We start from the raw sequence: 16,576 nt of genomic DNA on the forward strand, positions 1-16,576 counted from the left end.
GCTTCGTCCATGCTAACATTAGGATAGCTGGTCTATAAGGTTGACTTACAACCAATCACCATAAGGGTTGTTTGGACTGATACAAGGTGATCACTAGAACTAGTGAGCATCATATATCAGGCCAACTTCTCACAATCGTCCTATGTCCATAGAACACATCACCCTACTTCAACAGGAGGTCAAAAGCATGCTGGAGAAGGAGGCCATAGAGCCAGTCCCTTTCCACCAGCAAGGGACAGGAGTATACTCCCTATACTTCCTTATTCCCAAGAAGGACGGTTCCCTCGGGCCAATACTGGACCTCAGACCCCTAAATCAATACATACTGTCGAAGCACTTCCATATGATCACACTACAACAAGTGCTCCCGTTGCTACAGCAAGGAGACTTCCTAGCAACACTGGACCTCAAGGATGCGTACTTCCACATACCCATCCATCCAGCCCACAGAAAATACCTCAGGTTCACAATACAAGGGCAACACTACCAATTCAAGGTTTTGACCTTCGGGGTTACCACGGCTCCAAGAGTCTTTACAAAATGCTTAGCCACAGTAGCAGCGCATTTCAGGAGGCACCACATCCATGTGTACCCTTATATGGACGATTGGCTAATGCAAGCAAAGTTGTACCAAGAGTGTGCATCACACACGTCTCAAACTATCCAGTTGCTGCACAGCCTAGGCTTTTCAGTCAACTACACAAAATTGCATCTGCAACCTTCCCACGTACAGCAATACCTGGGAGCCACTATAAATACCTCAGTGGCAAAGGCATATCCAAACACATCAAGGATAGCCGGCATGCAGACACTCATTTGCAAATTCCAGCCAGGACACTCCCTGCCAGCTCAAGTCTTCATGCAGCTCAGAGGCATGATGGCGTCCTGCATATTCATTGTCCCCCATGCCAGACTTCAGATGCGCCCATTACAGGAATGCCTAGCAAGGCAATGGAACCAGGCTCGTGGACAACTAAAAGACCTAGTGTTGGTGGACAGTCGCGCTCACAACTCTCTGCAGTGGTGGAACCCACAAAACCTTTCCAAAGGGCGACTGTTCCAAGAGCCAGTTCCACAACTAGTATTAACAGCAGACGCATCACTGACAGGCTGGGCAGCCCATCTCCTCCGATACACGGTACAAGGGCTCTGGACAACCAAACAGAAAAAATGGCATATCAACCAACTAGAGTTGCTAGCGATATTCCTAGCCCTAAAAGCCTTTCAAAAATACGTGTACAACAAGCTGGTGTTGATCCGGACGGACAACATGACCGCAATGTACTATATCCAAAAACAGGGGGGGGACGCACTCTCCACAGCTGTCCCAGCTGGCGCAGAGCATATGGAAGTGCGAGATCCCAAAGAACATCTTTCTCCTAGCAGAACACCTTCCAGGGAAGGACAATCAGATTGCCGACCTGCTCAGCAGGCACAGCCAACAAATACACGAATGGGAGATTCACCCTCTGGTTCTCCAGCCATTCTTCGAGGAATGGGGTCACCCAGAGGTAGACCTGTTTGCCACAAAAGAAAACTCCAAATGCCAGTACTTTGCCGCCAGGTTCCCACATCCGCAGTCACTGGGCAATGCGATATGGATGAACTGGTCAGGCAGATTTGCGTACTATTTTCCCCCAGCACCGCTGATTCCGCTGGTGGCACGCAAACTGCGGCAACACTCGCTCACCCTAATCCTAGTTGCTCCCACATGGGCGAGACAACCATGGTACACAACGTTCCTAGAACTTTCAGTAGTTCCTCATCAAAGACTGTGCCTAGCACCCCATCTTCTCACTCAGAACCATGGAGAAATAAGGCACCCAGATCCCAATCGGATGAACCCAGCGATCTGGCTCCTGAGGTCCTAGAGTTCGGATACCTTAACTTGCCCCCAGACTGCATGAAAAATTTTCGGGAGGCAAGGAAACCTACCACACGCGCGTGCTATGCATCCAAATTGAAAAGATTTGTTATTTACTGCACTAATAACCAAATCAACCCATTAGACGCTGCCATACAAAACATTATATGCTACCTGTTGCATTTACAAAGATGTAACTTAGCATACTCTTCTATACGACTACACCTCGCTGCTTTAGCAGCGTACCTTCAGAACAGGCAACACCTTTCACTCTTCAGGGTACCAGCTATTAAAGCATTTATGGAGGGCTTGAAAAGAGTGATCCCTCCAAGACACCCTCCTTCCCCAGTCTGGAATCTAAATATAGTGCTTACCAGACACATGGGACCCCCTTTCGAACCTCTACACTCATGCGAATTGCAATTCCTAACGTGGAAAGTCGCATTCTTGGTTGCCATCACCTCACTCAGAAGAGTGAGCGAATTGCAAGCACTGACAATTGAAGAGCCATTCATGCAGGTACATGCTAACAGGGTAGTTCTTCGAACAAACCCTAAATTCATGCCTAAAATCGTATCCAACTTCCATATTAATCAAGCAATTGAACTGCCAGTATTCTTTCAGAATCCACAATCAGTAGCTGAAAGAGCCCCGCACACGCTAGACATCCGGAGAGCTCTACTATACTATGTGGACAGAACTAAATCATTTAGGAAGACAAAACAACTGTTTGTTGCTTTTGCACCACAACACAAGGGAAATCCTATTTCAAAGTCAGGAATAGCCAGATGGATAGTTAAGTGCATTCAAATATGTTATCTAAAAGCTTAACGCACTTTAACAGTCCCCCCTAGAGCACACTCCACACGGAAAATGGGGGCATCCATGGCTTTCCTAGGAAATATTCCCCTCGAAGACATCTGTAAGGCAGCCACATGGTCCACCATACACACTTTCACTAAACACTACTGTGTAGACGTGCAAGCAGAACAGCAAGCTGCTGTAGGCCAGGCTGTCCTCAAAACTCTTTTCTAAACTGCTGCAGCTGGCACAGGTGGCCACCGCTAGAGGAGATACTGCTATTCAGTCTATGCACAGATATGAATTCAGCAGCCCACATGCCTCGAACGGAATATGCTACTTATCAGTATGCATCTGTTCTTGGCATGTAGGGCTGCTGACATCATATCGCCCGCCCTCCTCCCCGGCGCCTGTCGCAGCTGCAGCATTATCTCTAGCATGGACATCTCTTACTTTTCTATCTCCACCTCTGCCACAATGGCGAAAAACAATCTGAGCATGGAAAGGATGCCCATGCGCACTGTAGTCCAGGGGAGGAGTCACCTACCTCGTGATACTTCGAAGACTCTTCCAGGACAACAAAGTGCAATCATCCGGACCCAACACTAGGCGGCGATCTATGCACAGATATGAATGTCAGCAGCCCTACATGCCAAGAACAGATGCATACTGGTAAGTAGCATATTCCTAATTGACACTGGTGCCAATTACTCTACCAATGCAGTCACTAGAGTCCATCCCAGCTCATATCACATGCTTGTCTGGATCATGTATATTTTGACAAGTGAAGCCTAGAGGTCCTCCGGGGCAGCTGGCAAGATGTTGCTGGTGATATCCCATAGTACATGGGTGTACCTTTCTAGACAGCAAAGTGGTAGAAGAAGACATTTTCTTTATAAAAGCTTTAATTCCTTTTGATTCTCTATCCGGAGGGTTGATGAGAAATTAATTCGCATTAGCCTTTCTTGTTGAAGCTTGAACAATCATGATGTCTGATGTAGGGTGCTTAGAAAGTTCAGGCCACCAGGGGTGGGTCTATGTTGCTAGCCACAGTGCGTCTTCGCTGGCAGACAAGAGCATGGCTATACTATACAGCCAGAAGTGCTTTAGTAAGGGCGTCACTAAATGGTAATACCGGCTCATATGAACCTCCCCATGATTGAAGAATCTCAGTCAGTACATTTTTTTTCTCTATAAAGGGCATTGCAATTCTAGTGCTTTAGCTGCCACCTTAGCCACCACTGCAGATGAAGAACTTTCTTAGATTGGTGGCCAGCCTAGCTTGATTTCAAAGATACATCTAAGCCACTGACATTTTGTAATTCTGCATACAATGTTTCTACAGTAAAATGAGGGGGAGCAACATGTCTCCTTCCTCACCATCATCAGTGTCTTGATAGGCATTGGGTACATCTTCCACATGATAGGAATCATGATTTAAAAGAACTAACTCTTGCAGAATAGAAAGTTCCCTGTAGTAGGAAACAGTCCTTTAGGTAATTAGTAATGGTACAGATTTTGTGTTTGATCCATCGTGGAGCATCTTTAAACAACCATGGAATCTTCTGATTCATCTCCGGCCCACGATATGTTCCATGGCTATGTTCAAGCAAATCAACCCTTGCATGTTCATGATGAGCTAGCTGGTGCCCTAAGAGGGCAGTTCCCCATACCTCAGCCATGTTGGCATTGAGCTGCGGCACCACTGATTGAGTCAGCGCTTAGACTGGGATGGCACTCTGCTCCGCTTCTGCTTAGGATCCATAAATTTGAACATCCAAGAAGATGAGGCTTCCATTTGGTGTCTGGGGGACTTGAAAATAGCTAGATTGAATTTATGCAACGATTTGAAGTACATGGGGCCAAGGTTGCTAGGTTATTGACTAGCTTCTAAATGACATCTATAACACTTATGGAAGCGAACTAATGTTAAGTAGACCCCAGCCAATTGTCCCTATAAGTGGCTTACCCTTTCCAGGAGGCAGGGCAGGATTTAATTAAGTCTTTCAAACTAATTAAAGGCAGTATCATTATACTAACAATCCCAATAAGCTAGGAGATACAGAGGAGGCCAGACAATTGTGTACCTTGGGTGGCTTTGTAGAGCCAGATGGAAATGCTGCAGGTCGGTCTGCCATCTTGACTACTATCAAGAATAATAGACTTTGTTAGAGAACAAGGTGAAGATTGAAAATACTTATTCATATATTCACCTGTTTGCTTACACATGAACATCCAAAAAAAAGCTTTTAATTATTTCTCTGTGTCCTCAGGAAATTAAACATTCTGGAAGTATTGATTTTACGAATGAAGGGCACATACGCATGCTTACCCGGTGTTCATATAGTAATTTTGCTAAATACCACACAATTTGCAAACAATATCAACTTATGCAGAATGTGCTATTACTGTGATCAGATAAAATATCAGAGGAAATCCTTTCATGTGGACAGGGGAGCGATTCAAAAATAATTTGTTACAGAAAGAAGTATGTTAGCTGGGGAGGTGGAATTCTGTAGCCCACACGGACTTGAATGAGACACTTAGTTTACTTGTATTTTCTCTGCTAATAATTAGCAAACCACATAGAATATATTTTATTTATTTATATATCTTCGCTAGAAATGGCATTACTGAAAAGAATGAAGGTTGGGCTCTTAAAAACCTGAGTAATGGTTGATTATTCGATGGACGATGTTGGCATGTCTTGCCCTGTGCCTGAACTCTGTGGTCATAAGAAAATGAACAGAATTATTTTTTGTATTATTTTAATTTGGTTTTAGTTATTATTTTATTTTTTATCATGATGAAAAAAAATGTTTGATTAACTTATTTCTATTTTGCCTTTGTGAACCTAAACATTTAATTAGATTTGTGTTGAAGTCTTTGGCCCCAGATGAACAGCAGTGAGGCTGAGATTCATTGAGCTGTATTGGCTTGTTGAAGAGTTATACTAAAAAGAAAAGCAATTAGTGAAACTACTGGTGAAGCAATTTGTGAAAAACAATGCCTAAAAGTGTCTCTTTCAGGTGGAGGTTTCCATCTTATGGCTTTAACCTGTTTTTGTTTTACAAGAAGGAGGGACCAAGGGCTATTTTTAACTAGGTCCAGCTTGCAGGCCCAAATACAGTACAATACAATACAAAACAAAGTGGTATGCTGTTCCTACCGGACAGTACAGGTAGATGTGTGTATGGAGAAATATTGTGCTCACTCTAGGCAGGAGAACGTTTCCTCCTTTCTGAAAAAGACCCTCACACACCCAATCAGATAGGTGTCCTGCTTCATCATTGGGTCTGCTCCTTATCGGTTCGGCGCTGCAATACCTGATCGGACCCATGATGGGGCCTTGTAGCGGAGATCTTTCTTCCTGGCTGTTGTTTGCAGTGCGTGTGCGGGCCCTAGTGAGTGTAGATGTGAAAATGTGCGGTTAAACCAGGAGGTAGAGGTCCACCCAGAACAATTTTAATGAATGTGGCCACTATCCCGATCAAAATAGAAGTACGCACACCCCTGCTATAAGGTTACAGGGTATTGCGCTGTGAAGTCAGGTCAACATGTTTCTTGCCATTAGGTCAGGTAGAGTGCAATTCTTCAGGACCAATGTAAGATCTATCTACACTTTTTGGTGGTGGTCCCAAGTTACAAAAGTGAGTGACCACCCATACAACACCCTAAAAAGTGGTACCTGTAGATCTGGAGCATCAACCTGTAAAAAGAAAGAATTATGGAGTTTACGAAGTCATTCCAAATCAACCTCTATAATGCTAAGGTGATTTCATAATGCAACACTTCAAAAGTGCGTAAATTGCATGCATCACACTGTGGTGTTTGTGACCATGGCTAAGGAGGGGTTATGAGAGGTGGTCTTTGCTCCCAGACCCTTTTCAAGCCTTTCCCAAGGGAAGGCCTGGAATGTTCCTGAGATATGGATGGCATCAGGATGCTGAAAATACCACAACCACCTAACAGTTTGGGACACTATGACATTGAGATGGACTCTCAACAGGATAGAGGAGCCAAGCAATACCCAAGTAGCCTAAATAGCTAGAAATAAGAATAAACAAAAAGTACAGTTGGTCTCTATTAGACTGTAAAATCCTTAAAATACCTAGAGGTTGTACATTATCTTGTAATCATATTCAAACATCTTAAATAGAGACTGGGGGATCAATTATGTTTAGTTTAAAGGGACTGGCCCAGCATGTCAGACCCAGCTTTCATCTTTTTTGGTGTATTGAGGGAGGAGTACTATACAGTGCTAAACATTTACCTCTGATATATCCACTGCTTTTAAAGCTCAGGAGGAGGTTATGAAGACCAAAGTCAGAAGGTAATAGGATTTATATACCTCCATTTGCCACATCTGTGACCCGATCTTGCTGTGGTGGGCTACATCCCCCAGCTGCCCTGTGAACTGAAAAGGGCTTTGACTGTGCTAATAAGCGCTTTATTTTACCATGGTGCGGGACTAGCCTAGGAGAAAACCAGGCCAAGCCGAGAGGAGACCGGGCTGTGCCCACTCTCTGATTTTCCTAACCCAAATTCAGGTACTGTTGTTTTAGCTTTTCCTGTTTCATGCTTGCTATGCTCTTGAGATAATTATTCTTGCCAGCACATGACACAAGTTGTGCCGCCTTCCTAGCTAACTTACAAGGAGGATTCTAGGATTGTGATCAGCCTTCCTGGGGGATCGCTTGAAGGAGCTGGAGTACCAAACCACTGCTGGAACACTTTTATTCTTATTTAAGTAGTCTGTCTTAATATTATGGTTATTGGCAAGGCGTCTTACACAACTATTTTTAATATTATACTTGTGCAGGTAAAGTGTTGCCCTATAACGGGTCTTTGATCTGATGTTTTTATTGTTTGATTGTTCTCCCTATTAAGGAAATGGGGGTGTAGTGATTTGTGCTGGTTGGGGGGGGGGGGGTCAGTAAGTGATTTGTACTGAATTAAATTGACTATTATGGGTAAACAGAAGGCAGCTGATGTCGCTCCAACACAAACAAGTGTGCTAGGAAAGCACAGGATTTGTCTACCCTCAGACAGATAAATGATTTGATTGTGGAGGTGGAGACTATATTGAACCCTTTGGCACCTTTCTTGACCCAGGGCCCAAGGAAAAGCATGAAATCTATATAACCGGACGTCTTTGAGAAGAACCCTGACAGGGCACTGATAAGCAAGAGCAAACCTTTTGTGAGCTCCGTGTCCAAGCAATCTGTGGTCATGAATGGGGAACCATCTAGCGATCCTCTTGTGGGACAGCATCCCCCTCTTGAACCTGAAGTGATTTGCTCCAATAGGTTTTCTCCATTGGTGGATATTGCGAAGGGTGAATCACTATTGCCCGTTTGTTGGGGAGAGAGGTTTAGCATTACTACTTGGTCTCACGATGCAACAACAAAGTTGTATGACATTGTTTTAGATTTGTGCAATGAAGTGGCTGGCTTAAAAAGGGTGGTTAAATCTTTAGAATCTAAACTGAATCAAGTCACACAACTGATAGCACAGACTATTGAGCCGCAGGGGAGTGAAGTTAGCTCTATCTCCTCGTCGTACCTTCCCCTTCCCAGTTTTGGTATTCCTCAGCAGAGTGGACTAGGATATTCCAGACACTAGTAGGACACAGCCAGCTTGCGGGGCTCAATTTTGCCAGTCTGACAGGCATCAGGGTGGGCAACTGGGGGATAGACACTGGACAGGACTATAGAAGTGGCTTTAATATTGTTGACACCCACTGTGCAGTGCACCCTAGTGGAATCACGGCCTCTAGATCTCATGACGCTTTTTAATGGCAGGGTCACAGTCTGGTCCATTTACAGTGGATCCTTGTGGCGCTACCAGTAGAGGGATTTGCCCTCAGGCTAGATTTAGCGAAGGCTATCCTAGCTTCAAATTGACCAATGTTCCAAATTTGAAAAACAAGTGTTTTGAGAGCAGTAAGTCCTTAAATAACAAAGTATTACATTGCCTAAGAGGCAACTAACTATCAATTTAAGTCAATTATAATGTAATACATCTTGAGTGTCTGCGGAAGTTCTCCAGAGTCTGGGTTATGTGATGCCATCAAGGTTATTTGCAATAGAAGCATTTGATATTCTTATCGCCAACACAGGAATTCAACTTGCCTTTTGTAACAGTAAAGGGCGAGGCAGCTGTTTAAGATTAGGAGAGCGTAGCTCTAGAAGGTATCGGCCCCTGGGGTACTTAGACTGACTCTGTCGTTCTGCGCCCACAGCGGCTCCTGGTATTCCTGTGCCTTTCCAAAATGAAGTTGGTATTTTAGCTCATGTATCCCAGGTAGATGTAGCTCTATGGGATAATGTTTGAATCTTGCTTGGCTGATCCACAATGGGTCGCTTACATCTACTCCTTTCATCTTTACCTCATCCATGAGACCTGGGCTTTAAAGCCATTAAATAGGTCGGTTCTGTTACCTATTCAGTGGGTGCGCTCCTCTCCTCCTCTGGTTGCCCCTCTTGGGGTCTCTTAAAATGGGTTAAAATCCCACTCAACGGATTCATTTGACCATTGAGTCGCCTGATGTTTTAGGGCTATCTATAAGGGCATGGAATGGGTCTGTAATCAACAGTTACAACATCTATATTCATAGTGTGGCTAACAACATTGCCTCTTTAACATAAAACATCTTTAATAATCAGTCCTTGTCTTACAAACCCAAGCTTATTCTTGTGGGTGACTTTAATACTACCTACGAGACGTTTGATTTTATTACATTAGGCACTGAACTGGAAGATGAGGCCCTGGCCATCCCGGAATTAAACGCTCCCCCTTTAAAATCTTGCTCCACTGTGGCCATGCAACTAGCTTTGTTTACAGTCGCTCACAGTGTGTGGGCATGTAATGGTAGATCAAATTCGGACGGGTAGGGCATTTACTTTCTGTGGAAGTTCATCGAAGAGCAGAATTGATTATATAATTCTGTCTTATAATCTATGGAACTGGTTGGTGGATTTCGTATAACTAGTAGAGTAGAGATGGATCATAATTCTTTGCATTGGTCACTTAAAGAGGGGCTATTTGACTCCATTAACCAGACCAGAGTATTTGATAATGCTGTTGTTAGGAACTCTAGCAGGGTCCTTGAGTGGCCAAAAATGTGTTCTTGCCCTCTGCGGCTTGCTTCAATTTATGATCTTTTTGCCTCAGTTCTTTCATCAAATGAGGATGTCGATCAGCATACAATTCTTGTCGTTCATGGTCATTTGTTTGATTCCTTAATCTCTTTGAGGTTGAGGTGGGAACTTGCAGATCTAAAAGAGCTGTCGCTAAGGCGGCTACTTGGTTTACTAAGGATTGCAAACAGGGTAAAGCTTATTTGTTAATAGCTACAAGATCTTTGAGTCCTCCACGGATTCGCAACGCCAGCCGCCACTATAAAGGGGTGCTAGCGTTGAGAAAAAAAGAGTAGGGATGACAAAAACAGGCAGGATCTGCTAGAGGCTTTCAAAATGAAAGATATGTCTTCCTTTTAGCATATAATTGCCCACGGTAGTTTGTACTCCGAATGTTCATCATATTCAATAGCAGGTGTGGGTCTGACATTTTGCTAATCTATACTCTACACCCATCTCAGACCAGATACTTTGTTGTATAGGTCTGTGTTCCCAGGCTAGTAGAAGTCTTGTAGCATCTGACCTAGAGTTTATTTTACTTGGACGACACCAAAGAACCAATAGTGTCCTTGCAGCCTCAGAAAGCTCCAGGTATTGAGCTTATCCCTGGTGACTTGTATTGTTCAGAGAGCGAGATTTGAGCCCTGCATATTATTATTCTGTACACCGCCACACCGCCATTATGTTGGGTTCTCCTCTTCCTGATACTTGGAGAGGAGCTGTAATTATTTCAGTGTTTAAAAAGGGTGTAAGATCTGACACTAGTAATTGCAGGCCTATTAGACTAATTGACATTCGCCAAAAAGTTTGTGCCGTCAGGATTTAGACAAACTCCAGCAGCGGGTCATTGAAAATGTTATTTTTCCCTTCCATGCCAGGTTTAGATCCAATTTTGGAACAGAAGATCTAGTCTTTAGGTTTATGCTGATTCTCTGGAAATATATTAAGATCCAGAAGGACCATCTTTATGTAGCCTTAATCGAAGTTGCATTCAGTCTGGTTCCCAGATCTTGTCTCTGGGACTCTCTCAGGTCGATGGGGACTCCTTCCTCCTTGGTTGGGATTCTAATGAGGCTTCACGAGAACAACTGTGCCCAAGTTCGGTGGGGCAAGGATGGGGCTTTGACTGGTAGTATTAGCGACACTTGTGGTGTCCGACAGGGATGTGTCCTCATGCAGACGCTCTTTTCTCTGAATATAAATGATGCATTCACCCATCTAAATGAAAGTCTTCATGATGGCGACATTTCTATCCCTGGGCTGTTTTCGCCAATGACATCCTGCTTATCTCCAGAAACCCTTTTGGAATCCATTAAATACATTCCTCGACTTTTGTAATCTAAAGGGCTTAGAGATTAATGTCCAGAAAACACAATGTTTGACCTCAAGACCACATAGATCGTTATGCAAAGATGTAACACTTGGGGCTATGGTACTCAAAGTTAATCATTTCGACTATCTTGGAATTAGAATTAGCTCCTGTAGGGAAGTGGGTTTCTGTTGCAGTAATTCCCCACTTGTTGCCTGATAACTGATAAACTTTTCCTTGTTGTGCCCTGGGTCCCTGCCAATCAGGTACCCAGGGCCTTTGCTCCTTCCCTAAAAACTTTACTAAAGCCTAAACCCAATTGGCATCTCTGGAAACAGGTAAGCCCCTGGTGAATGGTACCCTAGGTACCCTGTGGTAAATAAATAATTTATTACCGGATCTATTTTTCAGAATAATCAATAAACAGGTAGCTCAATAAATAAGAGTCAAGATTCGAGGTAGCTGGAGTTTACAGGCTTTAATAGGCATAAAGGACAGGAACAGGACAGCCTGTACGGGAATAGGATGGCAGCTGCCGGGGGCAGGATCTGGGAATAAATGCGCTAGGCTTGGGCCACTTTTAGTAACAGTTCACAGTATATATATCAAAACAATTGCATTACATTCAATACAGTAGGCGTAGCAGTAGGCGTGGTTTCGTAACAGTCGCGAAAGATAAGGACAAAATGAAGTAACAAGAAGGCGTGTACAGGGCGTATACATAGACATGTGATGTAAACGTAACAGAATATGTCATAAACGGGGCGGAAACATGGAGGGGGCTACCTAAGCAGCTGGGACCTCTAACCTAGTGGTGCGCGCAAATGGGCAATGACGTGTTACCAGGGAGAACTGGGGGCTATGACTTCTGTTCTAGAAGAGGAGACTAAAGTCTGGAGTGTCAGAGCGACACGTACCCAAGGCATATCTAGTATCTGGTGTTTAGAGTACATGTTGATAGAATCCAAAAGTTATCAGGGCAAAGGCTAATGGACACTAAGACTGGTGCGTGCATAATTTTATATGTATTGTGTGTGCGAGGAATATTCTATGAATATTAATACAGTATTTCTCTTGCATGGAGACGTAAAGGCTAGACTATGACGGAAACTATTGATGCGATTCAGTAGCTTAGGAATGCAGAGAAGGAGGGCTGAACTGATAACTAGAAACATAACATATTCTTGGCAGACTGGGAGGCAGAGCCAGGCCGGGCCGGGCACTGCGTGGCAAGAAGTAAGCTAAGGGTCAGGGATACAGGTGGGGGCTGTATCGCTCCTCGGAGAGGGTTCAGGAGACAGGAGCTGAATCTGAGTCCGGGCCCTTTTGAGGCCTAGAAACGGGGACAATTCAATGAATTAACGTGCACACTGTAAAATGTGGCAACGCAGGTTTACATAGGCCTGATATTCGTTGTTTTCACGAAGACTGGAAACTGGCATACTAGAGATGGACACAACTGTAATTGCGTCTTTAATCGATCAGAGGGGAATACATGCATATCGATCATGCACATATAGCAGAAGATGGGGAACACGTAGGCACATATAACATGGCAAAATTTACTTTTCCACATTCCCTCCTTGTGCCCTACGTTTCCATCAGGAAACATCTATATTCATGATACCATCTATCATTTCATATAGCATCATTTGCTCGTCTCGAATTGTCTTGGAACGGGATCTAGGACTAGGAATACAAGAGGTAGCACACATGCCGCAAATCGCAGGGCCACATTGTATACAGAGGCAGCAACTGAATATGATCATTACTGCAATACCTAGGAATGACAATACTTTCCATCCCCAAGCAGATATAATACTCCAGAACCAACCGGACCATGTCCAGGTGCCTGGATTCTGGTGTAACTGATGGGCAATTTTATGAAGTCTGGTTATAGCTGAATAAACAGACGGCGCGTTATTAGGAATGAAAATGCAGCAACTAGATCCGATGACTCTACATGCTCCTCCTCTGTCGGCCAGTATGACGTCAAGAACGAGACGATTTTGGAGCACGACAAATCTCATAACAGATTGTTCTTCGGTTAAGTTACCTAGAGCAGAAGTAGTCTCATTCACTACTGCTTCGAGGGTTCTGGTTAGTCTACGTATTAACTTACTATTCTGGACAGGGCCTATAAAGAAGAAGAAACCTTTATTAAAGTCTTGATACTGTTCTAGAGTAGTTTCAGATTGATCGACAATTGGGGACTCAATCTCCCTTCTATGTCTGACGTGTACTAGATGTGTGTTTCTGTGATAATCAGATGGGGCCAGAAAAACTGGTGGCAGTAGGAAGGCAATGTAACATGTTCCATCCCAATCGAGGGGCAGACGAACATATGCGGTCTGACCACAAACAAAATAAGAATGACGTGAGGTTTTGAAAATAGATTTCCCACTGTCACTATACTCGACAATAGTAGTACAATCACTATGTCCTACATGTGCGGAACCATTCTTTCTGACACATAATTCGCCTTTGACTGGTAGTACTGAAATAGCAGGCAAATCTGGAGTAGTCTCAGACTGAACATTCAGGACCATAAAATTCGAAGAATAATTACCTAAATCATATACTTCATTTTCTAGATCTAACCCTGTTCTATGGGGGAAACCTTGCTTGTCTGGAAAACATGTTCTATTTAGAAGGGACATATCATTGGAGGATGACGTTAAAGTGGACCATGCTCCACACGAACCATTATGTGAAAACGGATAAGGAAAGAGTGGCAGAACTCCCTTCTTTGTCTGGAAAGGGGGGAGTCGACCACACACCCAACAATTAGTGGCATTGCTGGTCTGGTGTGAATAGTGTAACATTCTGATAAATGTATTATTTCGCATAGCAAGACGATAGGATAACTCGTGAGGAGGCAGATCACTAAATGTGTGCTCTACTGTAGCATTATAAAACTTATTTACATGTGAACTTGGAAAACATAAATGTAATGCATAACTTGTGCAGGTAACCATTAAACTTAAAAACAATAAGAAACTTAGAACAATGATACATCGTATAGAGTTTTGACTAACTCTCTCACTATGGGGGTCTATCTCATACATGTCAGAGACCTGTCTAACCGTTTCACCCGAGAGGGACTTAGACAATTAAACTGGCTGACTTATTTTACTAGACCGGAGTTTCTCTTTATACTCCTGCTGCGGAGTTTTCTCTAACAGAGGAACTTTATGTTCAGAATCAAGTTCGGAGTCTGGTTTTAGGCAGTCTTTAGTAATAGGACAGTCCTTAGCGAAAGATTTTTCACAAAGTCCATGGAATTTTTTGACGTGGGACAGGTGGACCCATCCTTTCCTGCCCTCCAACTTCACTGCTGTCCTTGTAGTTAATAAGACCATCCGAGGCTCCTTCCAGCGGGGCTCCAGCGGACTTGAACGATCAAAATTCCGCACCAACACGAGGTTGCCTGGAATGACTTCATGCGGTTTCACCTCGGTGTTGTCTGGAAATGCAGCGGCAACCTGTGAACGACAAGAGTGTAGGGCAGACATCAAGGAAGCTAGGTAATCTGTCAGCATATTACTGGAAACATCTGTAATACTGCGGGGTCTAGGTGTACCCCACATGTTTGGGGGGCGGCCGAATACGACCTCATACGGGGACAGACCTGATCTGGAATGTGCAACCATCCTCATGTAGAATAGAGCAACTGGCAGGGCAACTAGCCAGTCTACACCTTTCTCTTTACATATTTTGGCAATGCGAATTTTCAGGGTCTGATTATGTCTCTCTACGAGACCGGCTGCTTCAGGATGGCGCACACAATGGAACTTCCACTGGTACCCTAACAGAAGGGAAACATGTTTCATGAGTTCAGATGAGAATGGCTGGCCGTTATCAGAATACACGACCCTAGGGAGTCCATAGCGGGGAAAGAATTCACGGACCAACTGCCTGGCAGTGGTCGCTGCTGTGTAATCTGGAACTGGATATGCTTCTGTCCACCTGGACAAAGCGCATACAACTACGAGGACATACTTGAAACCTCGACATCGCTCCATCTGAATATAATCCATCTGGAGGACTTCAAAAGGGTGGTCAGGAGGTTGGAATCCACCTTGTTCCACCGGGACACTTTTACCTGGATTGAACTGACAACATATCATACAGGTACGGACTTTCTGCTTGGCTGCAGCTCGTAAGTGCTTGTTGAACCAAAGGTTCTGAATACTGTCTAACATAGCTTTTTCTCCTAGATGTGCTGGACTATGTGCGGTATTAATAATGACTTGAACCATAGAGTCGGGGAGAAACCATGTGGCTTTTCCCTTCGTCAACCATCCTTGATCTGTCTGGACCCCTCCTTGTTCGGACCATTTTTTGATTTCCTCGGGAGTAGCATGTAACTGTATGTCTAAGACATCTTGTGTAGGGTCTTTAACTGTCATACAAGTAGTCTGATCTGGATTGAATGTCTGTGTTGTGTTAACTGGAATGTCTAGAGTCTGAGCTGTAAGCTTAGCTGTTCGATCTGCTAGATCGTTACCTTGGGAAATGATGTCAGTAACTTTCGTATGTGCTTTGCACTTCATGATAGCGATAGCTGTCGGTAAATGTATTGCATCTAACAGAGCTTGAATGAGGAGACCATGCTGAATCTTGGTTCCATGAGAAGTCATGAAACCTCTCTCCTGCCAGAGCACTCCAAAGTCATGTACGACTCCGAATGCGTAACGTGAATCTGTATATATGTTTACTTTCAGGTTCTTAGCACGTATGCAGGCTTGGGTCAGAGCTACTAGCTCTGCTGCTTGAGCAGACAGGGTGTCAATACGGTGTGTTTCTATAACTTCAGTTTCAGTAGTCACTGCATACGCGGCTACTAGTTCTCCTGTACTTGTTCTCATACATGAACCATCCACATAAAGTGTCAGGTCGGGATTAGGTAATGCAATGTCTGTCAGGTCTTGTCTTGGCTTAGTCATAGTGTTAACAACTTCCACACAGTCATGTGTGGCAGGATTTGAAGTAACTGACGGTAACAGTGTAGCAGGATTTAGAACGTTGCAGCGTCTGATTTCTATGTGTGGCTGGAACAGTGTCAGTTCATAACCTGTTAAACGTGCAATTGTCAAGTGCTGAGTCTGTGTTCGGTTTAAAAGAACTTCCACGGAGTGTGGAACTTGTACTGTCAGGGAGTGTCCTAACACTATGGAATCACTTTGTCTGATTGCTAGAGCTGTGGCTGCAACTGACTTGAGGCACGCAGGCAGAGCCTGGGCTACTGGATCTAATGTGCTCGAAAAATAAGCACAGGGCTTGTACTGTCCTGCTTGATCTTGTGTGAGAACAGATAATGCAGTACCATCACGTTCTGTGACAAAAAGTGTAAAAGGCTTACTGTAGTTCGGTGTGGCTAGAACGGGTGCTTGGCATAAGGCTTTCTTTAATTCATTGAAAACAAGTGTATGTTCCTGGGTCCAAGGGAGGACAGTC

The 16,576-nt window shown here is 44.0% G+C and overlaps 1 protein-coding gene across 14 annotated transcripts in view; it reads left to right on the top strand.

The window, feature by feature from the left end:
* Positions 1–16,576, top strand: part of AFDN (afadin, adherens junction formation factor) — a 1,642,835-nt gene that overhangs the window by 462,478 nt on the left and 1,163,781 nt on the right. The window lies entirely within an intron of this gene.

The sequence above is a fragment of the Lissotriton helveticus genome, chromosome 6, assembly GCF_964261635.1.
Source record: "Lissotriton helveticus chromosome 6, aLisHel1.1, whole genome shotgun sequence".
NCBI classification, from domain to species: domain Eukaryota; kingdom Metazoa; phylum Chordata; class Amphibia; order Caudata; family Salamandridae; genus Lissotriton; species Lissotriton helveticus.